This window comes from Euleptes europaea, chromosome 8, assembly GCF_029931775.1.
Source record: "Euleptes europaea isolate rEulEur1 chromosome 8, rEulEur1.hap1, whole genome shotgun sequence".
NCBI classification, from domain to species: Eukaryota; Metazoa; Chordata; class Lepidosauria; order Squamata; family Sphaerodactylidae; genus Euleptes; species Euleptes europaea.
Window position 1 is genome coordinate 12754486 of NC_079319.1, and position 15373 is coordinate 12769858.

Here is a 15373-nt window from a genome sequence, read left to right on the forward strand (position 1 = left end):
GGTGTAATAGCAAGACCAGTTTTCTCTGAGCTTCTTTCAAAGATTAACTCTTTGTTCATCACAACATGCTTAGCCAGAGTTTGGTGGCTGTGGGGGGACTGGGTTAGGGTGAGCAGACTAGCATCATTTATGCATGGGAGTTTTACCTGGGGTTCATTGCTTGCTGGAGTGGACCCACACTTTCCTGTTGGGAATCTATGCACCAGCAGTCTCCAAACTCAAATCAAGTCCCTGCCCCTTTAAATGCTGCTCTGTAATTGGCTTACTTTGTAGAGCTTATTGTGAGAGAAAATCCCCCCCCAACCCAACTGCTGCATAAAAATGCATTTTAAGACAAAAAACAAAAAATAGAGCAATCTGGAAGGGAGGGGGGAGAAATCCAAGCCAGTTTTAAAAAGCCTTTCTTCTGCTCAGAAAGAGCTCGGAGGAAACAGGAAGCATTTGAATCCCTGCCTCTTTACATGCTGCTTTGGAATTGGCTGTGAGAGAAACCAAGCTTATGTGTCCCTCGCTTTGCCTTATGCACGAGAATTTCACCCAAACTGAGTTCAGGGGCGCTGGAAGAATCGAGTTAACAGATGACTGGGAAGTCCCGGGATTTGTGAGGGCTGGCAGCAAGGTAATCTGTAATGGACAGAAAACTCATGCATAACTCCAAAGAATAACCGAGACAGACCAGGGGCAAACGTGAGTGAAAGCACCCATGCATAAATGACCTAAAGCTTAATCCAGACAAAAATGGAAGTGTTGGGGATTGGGAGTAAATCTGATCCCAGAACATGTGTGTAACCAGCCCTGTACCATACTGTACTGTACAGTTTTGGGTGTCCTAGACTCTTTGCTGATCCAGGCAATGGAAGGTACATGACTAGAATGGCATTTTCCCAGTGCTGACTGTTTGCCAGCCACAGTCATTTCTGCAAAAGGTGACCCCATGTATGTACACATCTGCCAACTGAGTGTAGCCCTTTATGCCTCTGATGAAGTGGCCTTTATCAGGACTGCTCAATCTTCCAGGAGTAGGGTTGCCAGGTCCCTCTTCGCCACCGGCAGGAGGTTTTTGGGGTGGAGCCTGAGGAGGGCGGGGTTTGGGGAGGGGAGGGACTTCAATGCCATAGAGTCCAATGGCCAAAGCTGTCATTTTCTCCAGGTGAACTGATCTCTATCAGCTGGAGATCAGTTGTAATAGCAGGAGATCTCCAGCCCCCCCTGGAGTTTGGCAACCCTATCCAGTAATTTCACAGCAAACTACCAATGGCCTATTATTAGTGTTGCCAACCTCCAGGTACTAGCTGGAGATCTCCCGCTATTACAACTGATTGACAGCCGATAGAAATCAGTTCCCCTAGAGAAAATGGCTGCTTTGGCAATTGGGTTCTATGGCATTGAAGTCCCTCCCCTCCCCAATCCCCACCATCTTCAAGCTGTGCCCCCAAACTCTCCAGGTATTTCCCAACCCGGAGCTGCCTACCAGTCCTATCAATGATGAACTCAGCCCAATGCAAAAACACCCAGGTCTAAGGACCTTGAGATTTCTTGTTTGTCACTCATCCATGAAAAGAATGATGTTTATGGTTTGGTAAATAATGGAATTTACCAGCCACTTGTAGAAGTTAATTCCTGTAATCCTGTGTTTATCTTGACCTTGAAAAGAACAAACTGGCAGTCAGGGTGAGGTTCCACTTTCAAACCTGTCTGGCAAGAACCACTGAGCATTCTGCAGCTGGGACAGGGGTCGGCAAACTCATTAGTCAAAAGAGCCAAATATCAACAGTACAACGACTGAGATTTCTTTTGAGAGCCAAATTTCTTAAATTTAAACAGTGTACCTACCTATATAGTTTATTAACTTAATAAACTTTAATTAAAGTTTTATGTCTTAATTAAACTATAGGTACACTGAATAAAACTTGATATCATACTTAATAGTGATCTTATTTATTGATAAAAATTAAATTGTAAGTCCCTGCCATTTCCCCCTCCCCATCCGGAGTCCTCGTCTGGAGGCCTGGTCTACTGCCATAAAAGCCTATTGGTAGACCTGGCCTCTGGCGGAGTCCAATTGGGAGGCCAGGTCTACCCATTGGCTTTCTTGGCAGTAGACCTGGCCTCCGGAGGCCCATAGAAGCCAATTGGTAGACCTGACCTCTGAAGGGGGACTTTTTCCCCTCCTCGGAGTCCAGGTCTACCGCCAAGAAAGCCAGTGGGTAGACATGGCCTCCCAATGGGACTCAGCCAGAGGCCAGGTCTACCAAAGGAAGCCCGCCCCGCCCAACAGCTGATAGGCAGGCAGCCCAGCAATCGCGCTGCTAGAGGGGAGGGGAGGGTTTAGTCTCCCAACCATTGAGGGCAAGGCAAAGGGGGACCCAGCCATTCTCCACGGCGGGGGGGGGGGGAGAGACAGCACGCCCGCTCGCCTGCTCTCTCACGCTCGCTCGTTCTCTCTCTCTCTCTCAGGCGCACCGGCTCCGCAGCCCGCCTGCTGGCGCGAGTGGGCGCGAGAGCAGGGGCTCCGAAACAAGTTTGGAGAGCCGCACTCAACGGGCCAAAGAGCCACATGCGGCTTGGGAGCCGCAGTTTGCAGACCCCTGGTCTGGGAGAATGGAAGCATCTGCGTTTCCTCCATATTTCCATTGGATAATTGAAACATTTGGGCCCCCTCTTTCGGTGCTCTCCTGCTGTGCACCACACATACTAGATTGATGCAGCAAAAAAAGGGGGTGTTGATTCTACAAGCTGGATGCTCTTGTGGTAGTTAGGTAGGGTTGCCAGGTCCCTCGTCGCCACCGGCGGGAGGTTTGTGGGGCGAGCCTAAAAAGGGCGGGGTTTGGGGAGGGGAGGGACTTGAATGCCATAGAGTCCAATTGCCAAAGCGGCCATTTTCTCCAGGTGAACTGATCTCTGTTGGCTGGAGATCAGTTGTAATAGCAGGAGATCTACAGCTACTACCTGGAGGTTGTTAACCCTATGGTTAGGGTTGCCAGCTCTGCGTTGGGAAATACCTGGAGATTTTGGGGATGGAGCCTGGGGAGGGAGGGTTTTGGGGAGGTGAGGGACCCCAGCAGGGTATAACGCTATTGAGTGCACCCTCCAAAGCAGCCATTTTCTCCAGGGGAACTGAACTTGGTTGTCTGGGGAACAATTGTAATAGTGGGAGATCTCCAGGTGCCACCTGGAGGCTGGCAACCCTAGTAGTGGTAGATCTTTCCTCACCTTTCCCTTCCTATAGACCCCCCCCCCCCCACAAATCTCTGAAAAGCCAGTTTGGAGTTGGGGGGGTTAAAAAAATGCCATAATTCCCAGAATACCGCAGTATGGAGACGGAACTGGGCAAAATAGCCACTTCTTCCAAAGGAAAACAAGTGGTCCGCTACATTTCTTTCACCAGCGACCCAGAGAATGTGGGGGAAATCACCAATTTCCCCATCGTCATTGTAGCCATCTGTGCCTTATGAATCTCTCCCAACTGCTAGCACTGACTTTTCAGTAGTCTGGAGGAAGAGCAAAGGAGGACGCTTGCAGTTCATAGGAACCAACCTAATAAGGTTGCCAGCTCCAGGTAGGGAAATACCTGGAGATTTTGGGGGTGGAGCCTAAGGAGGGTGGGGTTTGGGGAGGGACTCCGATGGGGTATAATGTCATAGAATCCACCTTTCAAAGCAGCTGTTTTCTCCAAGGGGAACTGATTTCTGTCACCTGGAGATCAGTTGGAATCCCAGGAGATCTCCAGCCATCACCCGGAGTTTGGCAAGTTGGGAACAGAGTACCCAGCAAAGAATTTCAGGCATACGTCTGTGGTCACCTGATGTGTCCACCTCATGAGCTTGGTAAAATGGGAGCTCTTTGACGCCTGGACGCTCGCACATTCTTGCGAGGATTCACCCTTTACATTTTGAACGTTGCACCAATAAGAAAAGGCTTTAAAAGAGCACATTTTAACCACATGCCGCGATGTCAGTTGGGAACAGAACGCACATTTAAATGGCCAGGTTTCCTTACGACAGACACTGAATCAGCAATCTAGAAGGGATCGGTGCTTCACTTTTGAGTTTACTGCTAACAAATGTGTATGAGCTCCTTTGTTGCCATCCGTATGAGCTGGGCCCGCGGAAAGATTATGTTAATGCTGTACGTTCAAGAAGGGGCTGGGAATTTAATTATAACTGTCAGAGCGGTTATAGCAAAAATTTTAAAAATTGCATTCGTTCCCACAAATGAAGACCGGCTAAGTAAATCATGGGAAACCACGTGCACCAACGGGTACTGCAATGAACAGGAGACAAGAAGCCTAATGACACATTTTAGCTTAACGCAGGAACCATTGATTAGGTTTGGGAATCAAATATTTGGAGGGAAGGGGGGTTAGAATGCATAATTTATCTTTTATAAAAAATGTCAGTGCTTTGTCGAGTGCGCTATGGTTATGCAAGGGTATCCCAGCGTGAGTATTAGAACTTCTGTATCAGCATGCATTTTTAAAATCTGAAATAGGGGGGAGGGACTTTCTTTTTTCAAATTTTACTTTTTAAAAGATATAGCCCATGAGTCTTGGCAATGCTACTTCCTGAACATGCGTCATTGTAAATCAGATTGGATCATTGTAACTTTTATCTGTTTCCCTCCTCTGAAGGAGGACGGGAAAGCCAATGTTTCTTTGTATGTAGGTGTGCAATTGTTTATTACTATATCTTCCACCTAAATCAACAGCTTCTGGCTTTCTTTTTTCACTCGGACCTTCCACAAAAGTGTTGAGTTATTTTTTTTCTCCCCTTTAAGGATTTCCTGCCATATTCGATTGTGGTTTTGCTACCACAGGAGATAAATTTTATAACCTCATAATCCAAAGTGCTCTACAGAACAACAACAACTAAAAGGAATCTGATTCAAACTGGGCTCCAAATTCCTCACAAGAGAGAAATAAATTGTTGGGTTCCAGGAAGAAATGAGGTAAAAAGGGATTATGAGAATGTCTTCGAACTCTTCAGAAACCACTTTGACAACGTTGTGGCCCATTTTACAATGGAGAGGAATGCCGTTCTACACCGCTGTATAAACTGTAGTACCATTGACAGCTGAAAAAGTAAACCGAAGGAACAACCCTAAGCGGGTCTACTCTGAAGTAAGCCTGTTTTATCCAATGGTCCTTACTCCCAGGAAAGTGTTCTGAAGATTTGTAACCTTCCTTAGGCACCCGTCTCTAAAAATTACAAACATCCCAATGGCTACATTTATTTGTTAAAAATAAAACGTGTGCCATTTTTGACTCCACAGGTCCCAGCTTGAGTCTTTACAACAGTCCCGGTTTTAAACAACAGTCTTCAGCAATTACCCTGCCAATTTACAGCCCGACTCACCACCCACTTGAGTCTAAATAATTGCATTTAGGTTTCTCTAGACTCATGAAGTCAGTGACTAATGACCCAACTCGAAGACTAGCTGTAACATCAGCTAATTGCTTAGAAGACCAAGCATATTAACACAGCTCAGTATAATTAGGGTTGCCAACCTCCAGGTGGCGGTTGGAGATCTCCTGCTATTACAACTGATCTCCAGCCGATAGAGATCAGTTCACCTGGAGAAAATGGCCACTTTGGCAATGGGACTCTATGACATTCAAGTCCCTCCCCACCCCAAACCCCACTCTCCTCAGGCTCCGCCCCAAAAACCTCCCGCCAGTGGCGAAGAGGGACCTGGCAACCCTAGGTATAATGCCATAGAGTCAACCTTTCAAAACAGCAATTTTGTCCAGAGCAACTGATCTCTGTAGTATGGACATCAGTTGTAATTCCAGGAGATCTCCAGGCCGCCACCTGGAGGCTGGCAACTCTAATAAATGAAGCAAACATTTACATATTTTATTAATTTAACAAACTTTTATGCTATCTCTCCAGAAACCTGCCAAAGGCACCTTAGAAAGTTTTTGAAATTTTAAAAAAGGTATCTGTTTAAACCCAGCCCAGCATAAAAACATAAACCATAATAACAGCCCACTGACAGCTTAAAAGAACAGTTTGAAAACCCAAACGGTGTTAAAAGATCAACTGAGGAGCAGATTGTTCCCAGCGCATGTGACATAACATGATCGGGCTAAAATCCTGCATCTAACAGGCACTAATCGGTCCATAGAGCTTAAGTGATGTTGGAGAGTCTTCCAGTTGACAGGACAGGTACCTGAGCAAATTCCCTTCCAGAAAACGAATAAGAGAAAAGCCAATTTGCAGGTAAACACTGTACCTTTAAATCTTCCTGGTATTGGAAGCTATTGTATTTCCCATCCAGAATTGCTTATTTTCTTTAATGCTGGCATATTTTACATTCTCCCAGCCTGGGAAATGATTGTATTATAGAAAACTCATGCTCTCTTGCTGGCCGGCCACTACTGAAATAGCATCTCTAATCCTAAGCAGACTTACTTGGAAGGAAGTCCCTATAATGACCTGTGACTCCCATGGGACCGTCTCCAGGAATGGCTCCGGTGTTACGAGGGCAAATGTAAGAACATAAGAAGATCCCTGCTGGAGCAGACGGAACAGTGGTCCATCTAGTCCAGCATCCTGTCTCACACAGTGGACAACCACTGAACCTGAAGAAGTCCCTGAAGAAGCCAGCTGTGGCCCACGAAAGCTCATACCATGCCAGAAATTTTGTTAGTCTTTAAGGTGCTACTGGACTCTTGCTCTTTTCTACTGGCACAGACCGACGAACACGGCTACCCATCGTAGTGGGAAACCAGTTCCTCTGGAGGTCCAACAACAGGGCATAGAGGCTGCAACCTTCCCTTGATGATGTTGGAGTGAGCAACTCAGCATGCCTGGACATTGGGGAGGGGGGTGCTTCATCACTCTAAATGCATATAAGTGTTATCTCTTTGAATGGGATCTCTCTCTCGCTCTCGCTCTTGCTCTCTCTCTCTGTTTTAACCTGGGAACTGCCTTCTGACCCCTCCTCTCTCTGTGTGTGCTTTGGCCATTTATGCTTGGTAATTAGCAGCATGTTCCAGGCTGAATTGCCCCGCATATTTTTTAAAAAATTTTCACGCTGAACCGTCATTCTGGAAGTGACTGAGAAGCCGGCGCATACCTGCTTTGCATTACTTAAGAGCCCCTTTAACGCGACCTTTGGTGTTTGCTCCACCCATGCCATGAAGAATCCCCTGAAGGAACCATGCAAAATAACAGCGGCACGTTAGCTATGCAAATGCTAATGGCTATGCAAACAGGAACGAAGGAGCAGGCGAGTGGGGGGAGGGGGAATTTCGGGACCGTGAATGGGCATTTTTAAAGTCACATTTAAAAAAAGCTTTGAGCGAGCATCAAAATTGACCCTGCACAAATGGCCTTTGTTCTCCCCGTTCTCCACATGGCTGGAGGAGATTTTAGCTGCTTGGGGGAATTATATTATTTCTGTGCATGTCTTCTATTCATTATTATTTTTTACAGTTGATAACTGTATTTCTTTATTTAGATCAGGGACGGTCAGCTAGTGGCCTGCCAGCCCAATCTGGTATCTAAAGCAAATGTAGCTGTCTCTGGTGCTGACCCTGGACATATGTTATTATGGCACAAAAAAACTATATATATACACACACACACACACACACACACACACACACACACACACAAACACACACACGTTGTTTTTGTACGATGTGCATTCACTCCAGCAAAATATGCTGGCTTCATCTATTCCCATCCAGTCTCGTGTACTTGGGATTCACTGGATAGGAGTCCTCATAACCAGAATATTTTAAAAAACTTGATACATATCCTGCCCCATCCTGGGTCCCCATTGGGGAGAAAGGTAGGCTATAAATAAAGTAAATAATGAAAACAATCAAGAAAAATCAAGAAAATAACAGAAAAATAAATCAGTATTAAGAAGTCCAACACTTGTCATTAACAGAAAGTAGAACTCCGTTTTGCTAAACAGACAGGATTAACTAACTATATACTCTAGGCTTTACCCCCTCCAGACTTCCCTTTGACCCCTGAACCAGGAACTATTTTGACACATACATATTCTACACCAGACCTATGATTGCCAATAGGGTTGCCAACCTCCAGGTACTAGCAGGAGATCTCCTGCTATTACAACTGATCTCCAGCCATTAGAAATCAGTTCACCTGGAGAAAATGGCTGCTTTGGCAATTGGACTCTATGGCACTGAAGTCCTTCCCCTCCCCAAACCCTGCCCTCCTCAGGCTCTACATCAAAAACCTCCCCCCCCCCATGGTGAAGAGGGACCTGGCAACCCTAGGTTCAGTTTATGAGGCCACAAAGCCGACTCAGAGCGAGGGCAGGAAGCCTTGCTCTCCCTCTGAACCGGCACTGGGGAGGCAAGCTTCAAAACCTTGTATCCTTGGTGAAAAATTGCTCCCAAATTGCTTTTCACAGAGGACTGGAAATAGTCACAATCGGCCCCTCCTCTATTTACTACTTGATGGAGAACCTCACTCCCCCTCCCCAGTAACAGTACCTTGAGCAGTCGAGTGTGGGGGGATTAGCAAATGTGAAAATAAATCATGCAAATGAGTGAATACTGAATAATAAATTATGCAAAATAAGAGCAATTATCCGTGTGTGTTTGATTTGCATAATGCACGGAGGTTGCGGTCTGCAGTTTTGTCTTGGCACGAGATTTGGGGTTGGGGGTTTTAATTGTGTTGCTTTATCAAGAAGGCGATGCTTTGCTGCGGATCTGCGGCCGTTGTCAAGGGATGCGGTCATTTCTTCGCACCTGTGGCTCATGCAAAAGCCAGGGTGGGTTACCAAACTACAAATTAAACCATCACAATCAGCAGGCGTCAAAGTCTATTTCCCCCCCTATACGCTGCTTCATCACTGCCTATTTCCGCAGCACAGACCGAAAGTTATTAACTTACCAATAAAAAATGTTTAAATGTCATTTTTTTAAAAAAAGTTTCGGTTCTATCATAATTCTCCTTAATGGGGGAAATTTCTGCCTTTGCCCCTCAGTCCTGAAATTGCATTTTCAAATAACCCTGTGCTTTAAGTTTCAAATTGCCTAATTACCATATTTATTGGCAGATTCTGTTTTCTAATCCCTGATGACTTTGTCAGATATATTTATGTCTCCTTGGTTTTACTGTTATACAAGGGAGCCATACAAAATCAGGAAGGGTGGGGAGCCAGGGGTGGGATAGGGCGTGCAAAATCTCACCCCCAAGAGTGCTTTTCCTATCAGGCGACACTTCAAGAACTAGAGAGAAAAAATCACTTTGCAAATCAATTTGAAAAATAATCACATGCATTAACAGTGTTAAACTGAACAGGAGAGCCATAAGCTGGCGAGGAAATCAACTGTAAAAGGAAAACCTGTCTCTGATCTCTTTTGACATGGTTGTGTAAATAAAAGTATGGCCAACTAAATAAAACCCCAAAGGCAATCCTAGACAAGAGAATAGATGCCGTATTATTAATAGAAATGTAACCATCCATTTGTGGAAGGGAGGGGCTGTGTCTTGGTGGTAGAGAGCCTTTGCTTTGCCTGCAGAAGGTCCCAGGTTCAATCCCAAGCATCTCCATTTAAAAGGATCCAGCAGGAAGTGAAGTGAAAGCCCTTGAGCTGAGACCCCTGGTGTCAGAGAAGACACTGCTGACTTAACAGGCCAATGATCTCATTCAGTACAAGGGAGGCTCTTGGGGTAGGGTTGCCAACTGCCAGGTAGTAGCAGGAGATCTCCTGCTATTTCAACTGATCTCCAGCTGATAGAGATCAGTTCACCTGGAGAAAAGTGGCCGCTTTGGCAATTGAACTCTATGGCATTGAAGTCCCTCCCCTCCCCAAACCCCACCCTCTTCAGGCTCCGTCCCCAAAATCTCTCGCCGGTTGCAAAGAGGGACCTGGCAACCCTATCTTGGGGAAGGGCTGTGACTCAGTGGTAGAGCAGGGTAGAGCAGTGGTAGAACAGGGTAGACCAGGGTAGAGACCCTGGAGAGCTGCTGCCAGTCTGAGTAGACAATACTAACTTTGATGGACCAAGGGTCTGATTCAGTACAAGGCAGCTTCATGTGTTCATGTGTCAACACTTTAGGGGAGGGGCTGTGGCTCAGTGGTAGAGCATTTGCTTGCCATGCAGAAGGTCCCAGGTTCAATCCCTGGCCTCTCCACTTAAAGGGACTGGGCAAGTAGGTGATGTGAAAGACCTCTCCGCCTGAGACCCTGGAGAGCCGCTGCTAGTCTGAGTAGACAATACTGAATTTGATGGACCAAGGGTCTGATTCAGTAGAAGGCAGCTTCATGTGTGTTCATGTGTGTGTTCATGCAGTCAATTGTCACGATGGCTGTCTAGAAATCAGTGATTTCCCAATGGTGTGTGGAAGCACATGCTGTGAGAATGAAAGTTCCTTCGATCCCAAAGGGCCCCTCAACAGAAGAGGTTGCCATTGTGTCTCTGGATGATTTGCTGCTCTGGCCTCGCCTCCTTTCAATCAGTCTTTGCTGGGGCAGGGAATTCTGTTCAGTCTGAGGAGAATTGTTCAATGACGTGCGATGCACCAATGCAATAGAAGTGCCCGCTCTATGAAACCTGCCCATTGCATCTCTGCATGAGTTACTGCACTGGTTTACTCTCCACCCAATAATCATACGCTGCTAGCAGCAAGTCATTCTGCTGTATCTCTGCATCATAAGTGATCCAATGCAGAGGGACAACAGAGTTACTTGACCTCAGGAATAAACTAGATGTGGTCCCTAATGAGGTTTTTCCTATCCCACTGATCTAACTGAAATGTCAGAGAGCTTATTTAAATCAGCAAATAAACACAGGAGGGCAGGGATCATGCTCTTTCCCCAGTGACTCTGCCACAGTCTTCAAACAAAGAGAAATCCTAATAATGGATTTGTCAAGTCATATCTAATTTAAACCTGTCAGAGGAAACTGCTTGGAAGGGGGAATGCACAAATCAGTAACTCAGACAGAAACACAAGGAGGGGTTCCTCTGAGGTAGGGTTGCTAGGTCCCTCTTCACCACTGGCAGGAGTTGTTTGGGGTGGAGCCCAAGGAGGGTGGGGTTTGGGGAGGGGAGGGACTTCAATGCCATAGAGTCCAATTGCCAAAGTGGCCATTTTCTCCAAATGAATCGATCTCTACTGTCTAGAGATCTGTTGTAATACCAGATCTCCAGCTATTACCTGGAGGTTGGCAACCCTATTCTGAGGGCATAGGAAAAAGAAGAAAAGAAGAAGAGTTGGTTTTTACACCCTGATTTTCTCTACCTTTTTTTAATATATATAATAATTTTATTGGTTTTTATAATACAAATTTTCCATGATAGTAAACAACAATAAAAGCAATATAAAATTCAAAATCAAAATTCTAACTCTATGTTGTTATAATTTCTTGAATTCATAACAAAAAAAAATTAAAGGAAAATTTATGACTTCCCCATCACCTCTCTCCGCCTCTTAATAAAATATTCATCCCATCGTAATTGGTCTGATCTTAACTGTTATAACTTCATTTAACTTTCATAGAACATTTTCTATTAATCTAAATGATTATAACTCTTACTATTAATTGTATCTTCTAGATCAGATTAATAAGTATTCTTCCATTTTCCCCAGTTTTAATTCATATTCACAGTATTTCATCCAATCCTCCCATTCCCCTAAGAATCGAACTTTGTCTTTTTCATTTAAAATGGCTGTAAGTTTTGCCATTTCCACCAATTCGAACATTTTCCCAATCCAGTCTTTTTTCTCGGGAATTTCTGCCCCCTTCCATTTTGCTGCATAAAGCAGTCTCGCAGCTGTTGTAGCATAAATCAAAAAAGTTCTTTGTATTAACAAGTCGTCAGGTATCATACTTAATAGCATCATTTCTGGTGTTTTGGGTATATTTTTTTGTACTATTAGTCTCAGTTCATTGTATATCATATCCCAAAAGTCTTTAGCTTTATCACAAGTCCACCACATATGGTGAAAGGAACCAATTTCCTTATTGCATTTCCAACATTTGGGGGATGTCACTTTATATATCTTTGCCATCTTCTTAGGTGTTAAATGCCATCTATACATCATTTTATAAATATTTTCTCGAATTGATTGTGCATTTATTCCTTTCAAGTCTTTTGACCAAAGTCTTTCCCATTTGTTTAAAGGAATATCATGTCCAATATTTTGAGCCCAATCAATCATAGTTGGTTTAATTATCTCCTGCTCACAATATAATGTTAAGAGTAGATTGTACATTTTAGTGATCAATTTCAGATTGTTCTCTAGTAACATCTTGTGGAAAGGGGACTTTTCTTTAGAAAATCCATTTTTCATATCTTGTACAAAAACTGATTTAATCTGACAATATTGCAACCATTGTAAATCCTCTTTGAGAAATTGAAATTCCTTTAATGAACATTTTTTCCCCTCCCAATTAATTAATTCCTGGTAAATTATGAATTTGTCCGGTCTAAGTGGTCGAAGTGTTAGCATTTCTTGCGGTGAAATCCACATCGGAGTTGTTGGTTCCAAAATATGTTTGTATTTCATCCAGATGCGCAGTAGAGAGGACCTGATTATATGATTCCTAAATGATGCTTGTATCTTAATTTTATCATACCATAAATAGCCATGCCATCCACTAATATTATTAAAGCCTTCAAGCTCCAATAAACGTGTATTTGATAAGGTTATCCAGTCTTTTAGCCATGTTAAAGCTACCGCTTCAGCGTAAAGTTGAAAGTTTGGTAGTGCTAAGCCTCCTCTAACTTTAAGGTCCACCAGATATCTATAAGCAATCCTCGGTTTTTTCCCTTGCCAGATGAAATTTAAAATGTCTTTCCTCCAAGTATCAAAGTATTTAACATGTGATATTATAGGCAAGTTTTGGAATAAGAAGAGCATCCTTGGTAACACATTCATCTGAATTGTTGAAATACGTCCCAATAGTGACAACTTTTTATTTGACCAAATAATCATATCAGTTTTTATTTTACCCCATAATTTAAGATAGTTGTTGGTTAACAATTCTTTGCTCTTCGCTGAGATCCAGATTCCCAAGTATTTAACTTTATTGGCCTTCTCCCAACCTGTAAACGTACTGAATTCCTGTTGTTCTATTTCTGATAAATTTTTGAATATTGTCTTTGTTTTTTCTTGATTGACTTTAAATCCCGATATTTCCCCAAAGTCGTCCAGAGTCTCTTGTAGTAACTTCATTGATTGTGTTGGGTTTTCCAGAATTAACAGGAGGTCATCCGCGAATGCTCTCAATTTAAATTCATGTTTTTTAATTTTTAAACCACGAATGTCCTCCATACTCCTTAGTTTACAACATAGTGTTTCCAACACCAACAAAAATAATAACGGAGACAAAGGACAGCCTTGTCTAGTTCCTTTCTTAATTTGACAATTTTCCAACATTGATTCATTCACCAAAATTTTCGCATGTTGGGATGTATAAATGGCTGATATACCTTTCAAAAAACGGTCTCCAAAATTTAATTTTACCAATGTTTTTTCCATAAAGTCCCATGAGACCATATCAAAGGCTTTTTCCGCATCCAAAAATACAAAGGCGGCTGATCGTTGTATATTCTGGTCATAATATTCTAATGAGTCCAATAAGATTCTTATATTATCTTTAATTTGCCTTCCTGGAACAAAGCCCGCCTGATCTTCATGTATAAGGTCTTTGATGAATTTTCTTATCCTATTCGATAAGATCGAGGCATAAATCTTATAGTCCACATTTAACAACGAAATAGGTCTATAATTTGATGTTCTTTCTGGGTCTCTTCCTTCCTTGGGTATCAACGATATGTATGCATGCGACCAAGTTTCTGGGGCTACTCCCTTATCCAAAATTGTATTGCAAAGTGATACAAAGAAGTCTGCTAAGTTGTCCCTAAATGTTCTATAAAATAAAGCAGTTATTCCATCTGGTCCAGGTGTCTTATCCGTCTTTTGTTTCATTATTGCTTCTTGTATTTCTTCCCTTGTGATTGGAGCATCTATCCATTCTCGTTGGTCTGTTGAGAGGATATTCATCTGTATTGAACTTAAAAACTTATCTATTTTCTGTTTTGAAATATTTTCTTTCTGATACAGCTTAGTGTAAAATGAAACAAATTCTTTTTGTATATCTGTAGTTGAATGAACTGGTCCTTTAGCAGTTTGAATTTTTGTTATAATCTTCTTCTGAAATGAGTCTTTCAGTTGTGTTGCTAAAAATTTCCCAGGTTTATTAGCATGTTCAAAATATTTTTGTTTGGCAAATTTTAAGTTTTTGTTCATTTCCTCCATTATGACCAAATTTAATTGATGTTTAGATACAGAAATCTTCATTTGTATTTCATTTTTCTCTTCTTCTTGTAACGCCATAACAAGTTCTTGTTCCAAATTTTGTAAATCCCAAAGTATATTATTGGTAAATTGTAGTTGAGTTTTCCTCCACGCTGCATGTTTCTGTATCATAAATCCTCTTAGAACTGCTTTAAACGCATCCCACACTATATTCAACGTAGTTTCTCCATTAAGATTGACTTCAAAAAAATCTTTAATCAGATCATATAATTCTTTTTGAATCTTATTTTCCTTTAGAAGTTTATCATTCAATCGCCATCTAAATGCTTGTTTATTGTTCCACTCAAATGTAACCGGATTGTGATCAGAGAAAGTTCTTGGTAAAATATGTATTTTACGTAGTTGCGTAAAAATTGATTTACTAGACCAAATCATGTCTATTCTGGAGTGTGAGTCATGTCTCGCTGAATAAAAGGTATATTCTTTGGCTGTAGTATTCATTGTTCTCCAGATGTCTTGTAATTCCAATTCTGTAGCCATGGTGAAGAAAGTTTTAGGTGATTTTCTCTACCTTTTAAGGAGACTCAAACCGGCTTGCAATCACCTTCTTTCCCCCTCCCCACAACAGACACCTTGTGGGACTGAAAGAGTTCCAAGAGAACTGTGACTGGCTTCATGCATAGGAGTGAGGAAACCAACCCGGTTCACCAGAATAGAGTCCGTCGTTCATGTGGAGGATCGGGGGATCAAACCTGGTTCTCCAGATTAGAGTCCAGTGCTCTTAACCACTACACCACACTGTCAGGGAGAAGAGTAATGGGTGCCTCCAGTTGTCATAAAAAAAAAAAAACAGGTCTTGGCCGTTGGAAACTAGGGAATCTCTGATCTAAGTGAATTCAACCGCTGTTGTAATTTTCATATTTATTATTTGCAGATCACAGATAAACCAAAACAGTATGCAGTCAGAACCAACAGGGGAAAAGCCATGCAGAAAAGTCCTGTGTTGCACTTTACATGGGGCGGCCATCGAAAACTGTCCAAAAACTTTCATTAGTTTAAAACACAGCCCCATGGCTATTGCCAGGAGCTGGGTGCAGGGATTATATCACC

The 15373-nt window shown here is 42.9% G+C and overlaps 1 non-coding gene across 1 annotated transcript; it reads left to right on the top strand.

The window, feature by feature from the left end:
* The first annotated feature begins 10056 nt into the window (after positions 1 to 10056).
* TRNAG-GCC (transfer RNA glycine (anticodon GCC)) lies at positions 10057 to 10131 on the top strand. Its single transcript has one exon. It is a non-coding gene; the product is annotated as a tRNA-Gly (tRNA).
* Positions 10132 to 15373: the final 5242 nt, after the last annotated feature.